The 6,000-nt window shown below is 31.3% G+C and overlaps 1 protein-coding gene across 1 annotated transcript in view; it reads left to right on the forward strand.

Moving 5' to 3' along the window:
• pof1b (POF1B actin binding protein) overlaps nt 1–3,108 on the forward strand; it is a 30,714-nt gene extending 27,606 nt beyond the window's left edge. The window contains exon 13 of the mRNA XM_073824428.1: nt 286–3,108. The gene's annotated coding sequence lies outside the window, so the exon portion shown is untranslated. The remainder of the gene's footprint in view (nt 1–285) is intronic.
• Nucleotides 3,109–6,000: the final 2,892 nt, after the last annotated feature.

The following is a 6,000-nucleotide window of genomic DNA, read 5'->3' on the forward strand; positions in this document are numbered from 1 at the left end:
TTTGCCAGCAACAGTTTATCATTTAGAAACTGTAGTATAACTATACTATCAAAACTACTACTATACAAAACAAATCATGAAAACTGGCATACATTCTTGAGCTATAATAAACACTGATGGGGGAATTCCCAGAATTAATTCAAATCGTTATCAATTGATCAGTAAATAGGAATTTTACCCACTAAGATACAGCATACAAATGTTGTGCAGCTGTCTAGTGAATACCTCCCTTTGTGTTCTGTTATTACCAATCCGTAAAGAACTGTTTTTTGTTTTTTTTGACAGGAATGAACAGGAAGAAGATTTAGAGGCCTCTCTGTTTTCCCCTTCCAAATCTCATTCCCTCCCTGTCTCCCTGCATGCTGCCCTCTTCCCACTGGCTCCTATTGGTGATGGTGGTGCTGACTTTTAAGTTTTTGTGCTTTGGAATTGGATAACACTGTATGAAGTAAGAACTAAAACAGCTTTTAATGACAGCTGACACAAAATCTTTCAGAAGCATCTTGTTTATTACAATACCACGTGACTACTGAGTTATTTTTATATTTTTGAGTCATCTCTTCTATAATCTTTAATAGCCTCTAGTCAACACTACTGTAAGCATGTAAATATTTGGAGAGAAATTATTTGCAAGTATCATATACCTTGACTGGAATAAAAGTTGAGCATTGTCATGTCATGTTAAGGTGATTGCTGGTTTTCTTGGTTTTCTTTTTCATTTGGGTATATTAATTATGCAAATTTAGTCTGTTTTTTTATTGTTATGTCACAGAGATGATGCTTTATGTAAAAAAAAAAATATATGCATATATGTCATAGTGGTCGACCGATGCACAATTTTCAATGATCCATGCAGGTATATGGAGAGCAGAATAACCCACTATATAGAAATTATATTTTCTGATGCTTTTGAATGTCTCAATAAGGATGCATTTATTTGATCAAAAATAGAGTAAAATTCTGAAATATTATTACAATTTAAAACAACTGTTTTTATTTTAATATTTTTACAAATATAATTTATATATGTGACCCTGGACCACAAAAGCAGTCTTAAGTGGCACGGGTAAATACATTGTATGGTTCAAAATTATCGATTTTTCTTTAATGCCAAAAATCATTTGGATTTTATTTCAAATTTCTTTATTAGATTTTCTGCATGGAATATCAACGCAACAAATTGCAACATTTATCTTACAATTATCCTTCTGTGTTATTATTAATACTACCCCAAAAACACTTCCCTCCCGTAACATCCTATAACTTCCCATTGAGAAAAGAAATACATAAAAAGACAGAGGCAAAAGTAAAATATTAAAGTTAATAAAAAAAAAAAAAAGGAAAGGAATTGAAATAAATATGTAAAAAAAAAAAATAATAATAATAAATTACATGAGTAGAAAAATATGTATTTATATGTTGCTGCTCAGTTTAAGTACCAAGAGAGTTAGCCAGCATCATTTGGATTTTAAGTAAAGATGATGTTCCATGAAGATATTTTGTACATTTTTACTGTAAATATATCAAAACTTAATTTTTGATTAGTAATATAGTTGCTAAGAACTTAATTTGGACAACTTTAAAGGCAATTTTCTCAACATTTTGATATTTCGGCACCGTCAGAATTCAGAATTTCAAATTATTCTTTCTTAGCCAAATATTGTCCTAACAAACTATACATCAATGGGAAGAATAAATCTCAATTTTGAAAAATTTACCCTTCGGACTTATTTTTTTGGTCCAGGTTCCTTAAGAAACATATATTATATCTTTTTTTTTTTTTCTTTTTTTTTTCAAATTTTTTGATAATAGAAAGTTTAAAAGAACAGTTTTTGTAACATTGTAAAAGTTTTCACAATTTGATCAGTGTAATGCATCCTTGCTGAATAAAAGTATTAATTTTAAATAATAATAATAAAACTAAACCCAAACTTTTGCACAGTAGTGTATTTAGAAATTGTAGAAAAGACAAACACAAACAAGAGAAATATGTCATATGTCAGATGTTGTAACTGACACAAGGAGGCGCCAACACAGTAATTAGCCAATGCCAAATATCTGCTTATTTATTGGTCTGGCTGATGCTTTGGTAGACCACTAATATGTAATGTAAGCTGGTGAGGGGTTATACTGCTTTAAAGTGATTGATAGCGCATGGGGTAACAGTGGTTGCTGTAAGCTAAATCTAAATTCTCACAGCTATACTCTATGAAAAATTAAATCTGTCAGATGGTCAATTTTGTCCTATATCTAAACACCTTTTCAAAAACATGTAACAAACATAAAAACTCTGCTCAGTGAACTCTGGCAGCTATAGGGCCTCCATAAACATTTCTGTTTTTATAGTCTGAAACTGCTGGGATGTTTTTGTCATGGTACACTGAATGTTTCTACAGTATCTGCATGAATCAAGTGCACTGTAAAAAGTTTTCACCAGTTTCAACTTGAAAACTTAAGTTTAGCAGCTGCCTTAAAATTTTAAGTTAAATCAACTTAAGTCATTTAAATTCACAAATTAAATCAACTTATTTTTATTGTAATAAGTTAAAATAACTTATAGTTTTACGCTGATTTAATTAAAAAACTTAAGGCAGCTGCTGATCTTCGGTTTTTAAGTTGAATCTGGTGAAAACTTTTTACAGTGTGGGGTTTTTTCACTGTATTATTCTTCATAAGACTCTGACACTTGAAGGGACATTGCTATGTTTGAGTGTGGAGTTTTCTTGGTTTACCTTTATTACTTTGCAATTGTTAGTGGCGTGCAAGACGAGAGAGTGGCAAAGAACGAATGGTTTGTGATGCCACTCCTAAAAATAAAGGTTCCAACAGGCAAGAGTGTAGATTGTAGCATTACAAAAAGCTTGGATATTTAGACATTTTTTATGTACCTCGATCTTCTCTTAGACTTGTAGAACCATACTCTGTTCAAAGAAAAGATTTTTGATATGTGATATGCTGACTAAATGCATTGTATCTATTGAAATGTGTTGGAGTGCCCCTTTAAAATTCTTTAACATTACAATCACAGTGATGCATCTGCATATGCATCTGTAACTTTACGTCTTGTAACTGTTTGTGCTTGAAATAAAGAATATTTTGACCTCTTGACATTTATGGGTGTTTATTTCTGTATTAACATTAATTAGTATTCCGGTTTGTTTCCTAATTGTGACCCTGGATCACAAAACCAGTCATAAGGGTAAGTTTTCTGAAATTGAGAATTTTACATAATCTGAAAGCTGAATAAATAAGCTTTCGTTAGGATAGGACAGTATTTAACGAGATACAACTATTTGAAACTTTGGATTCTGAGGGTTCAACAAAATCTAAATATTGAGAAAAATTGCCTTTTAAAGTTGTCTAAATAAAGTTCTTACACTGTAAAAAGTTTTCACCAGATTTAACTTAAAAACCTACACTGTAAAAAGTTTTCACCAGTTTCAACTTAAAAACTTAAGTTTAGCAACTGCATTAAAATTTTAAGATAAATCAACTTTAAAGTACAAGTCATTTCAACTCATAAGTTAAATCAACTTAAAAGTACAAGTCATTTTAACAAATTTTATTGTCGTGAGTTGAAATGAATAGTAGTTTTAAGTTGATTTAACTTACAATTTTAAGGCAGCTGCTGAACTTACGTTTTTAAGTTGAAACTGGTAAAAACTTTTTACAGTGTAAGTTCAGCAGCTGCCTTAGGTTTTTAAGTTAAATCAGCTTAAAACTACAAGTCATTTTAACTTATTGCAATCAAAATTAGTTAATTTAACTTGTGAGTTTAAATGACTTAAGTTGATTTAACTTAACATTTTAAGGCAGCTGCTAAACTTAAGTTGAAACTGGTAAAATCTTTTTTACAGTGTAGCAATGCAAAGTTGACTACTAATCAAGAATTAAGTTTTGATATATTTAAGGTAGAAAATTTGCAAAATATCTTCATGGAACATGATTTTTACATATGAATGAGTTTTGGCATAAAATAAAAATTTTGACACATGCAATGTATTTTTAGCTGCTACAAATAAACCCATGCCACTTATGACTAGTTTTGTGGTCCAGGGTCACAATTATTTTTGGAGTTTTTTTAAACATTGCAATCATAGTTCAATTTGTTTCTGTATGAATCAGTGTTATTTTAGTATTATTCATATGCTATTGTAGACTTTGTTAATATTTCGACTTAGATTCTTTTTATATTTTGTTTTCACTTTAACCCTTGTGCGACCTTATGGACATTTTTGTCCATTTCAGTTTAGTTTTTTGTTATAAGTGTGCCTGTGTTAATGCCAGCTGCATAAATTTTGGCTCAGGTGTTTATTTTTATTGAAATTTCATTTCCTTCAAAAAATCAATTTCACCCTTAATACAAAAAAAAAAAAAAAAATCACAATCAGGACCTTAAGGAAAAATATGTCCACATTGAAACCTATTAAAACTGCAATTTTTTAACCCAGGACCATTTGACTATAAAATGATGCTATATTTGCTAATAGGCATTCATTGTATTGGCAAGGCTTCAAATTTTTACCATTTTTTACTAGATTGTGCCATTTTTTATTTTATTTTTTTCAAATTTTGCATCCATTCAAATAAAAAAAAAAATAAAAAAAATCTAACACTACATAATACATATAAATGCCTCAAAATTAATGTTGTTATTCTTCAGTGACACACCCAAGAATCTAATAGGCAAAGAAAAAAAATTCTGCTTAGCATTTAGTATATGGAAATTAACTGCTATTTTTAATATTTTCATAAAAAAAAACTGTGGCATTATGTAAACAAACCAGCATTTAAAGGGTTACAATTCTGAAATTAATGAATATTTGGTATCTATGGATAGAACAGATGCTGGTTAAAAAATCGACATCAGTGAAAGTGGAAAAATATTAATAAATCATATTTTTATGACCGTTTTTGGACATGGACATTTTTGTCTATTTTGCACATATGTGTAACTTGTTTTGACGCACAAGGGTTAATTTTACTTAGTTTTACTAAAATTGTTCCGTTTATGAATGTCTATATAGTATAATTTTCGATTTAATTTAATGTAACGAAAAGTTAACGATAATAACAGTGGAATGAATAGCTGTAAGTGTAAAAACTGAGTCAAGAAATAGCTAGTCTAGTCACCAGAGGGCGCAGAACAACAACTTTTCCTCTCTTTTTTATCACAGGACAGCGATTAAACTTCCTCTCCATCTGCACAATGAGGTCATTATATCTGAAAGGGCTTGACTACCATTTTGATTCATTCATATCATAAAATGGAGTAAATGTAAGTATTTCCCTCTATCTTGAACGCTAATTTCAAAATGCAAACAATGGCAATGACCTTGCATAGCCTATTTTTATTTTTATTTAGTTATCTAGGCAGTAGGCTGGAGTAATGTTGAAATACAAAAATGTAATTTGTTAAATATAATATCGCCAGTGGTCTATATAATAAAACACATATGTGCTCTGCAATGTTTATAAAGATGAGATGCAGTAACAGATAATGACATAATCAGATTAGATCTTCAGCTCAAATTTGGCAGAAATCAAAAAATCAGCCCACACCCATCAACAAGGCACTAAACACCTCCAATGCGTGCTGTCCCACAGCACCTACAAAGACTTTAACAACAGACATCACCCTAGACTAATGACATTTCCCCCTTCACTCGTTTGCTAGCACTCTCTCTCTCTTTCTCTCTCTCTCTCCGGATGATCCCACGGCCCTGCTGTGCTGTACAGTGCAGTGGGAGAGCAGGGGCAGTAATGCAAAGGCATTGATTATGGCTGATAATTCAGAGCTTTGATGTGGATAATGCAGCCCATCTCTTCCTGCACTGGCCGTGCACTCCCAGCCCCTGGGGCCACAGAGGATATTGGGTTTACAGACACTGCTCAGTCTCTCTCTTTCTCTATATCACTCAGTCCATCTCTCGTGCGCACTTTTATGTGCTTTTGACTTTGGCAAGATACAGTATTTTATTATACAGCTTTGCATTATAA

Source organism: Garra rufa, chromosome 19 (genome assembly GCF_049309525.1).
Source record: "Garra rufa chromosome 19, GarRuf1.0, whole genome shotgun sequence".
Lineage (NCBI taxonomy): Eukaryota > Metazoa > Chordata > Actinopteri > Cypriniformes > Cyprinidae > Garra > Garra rufa.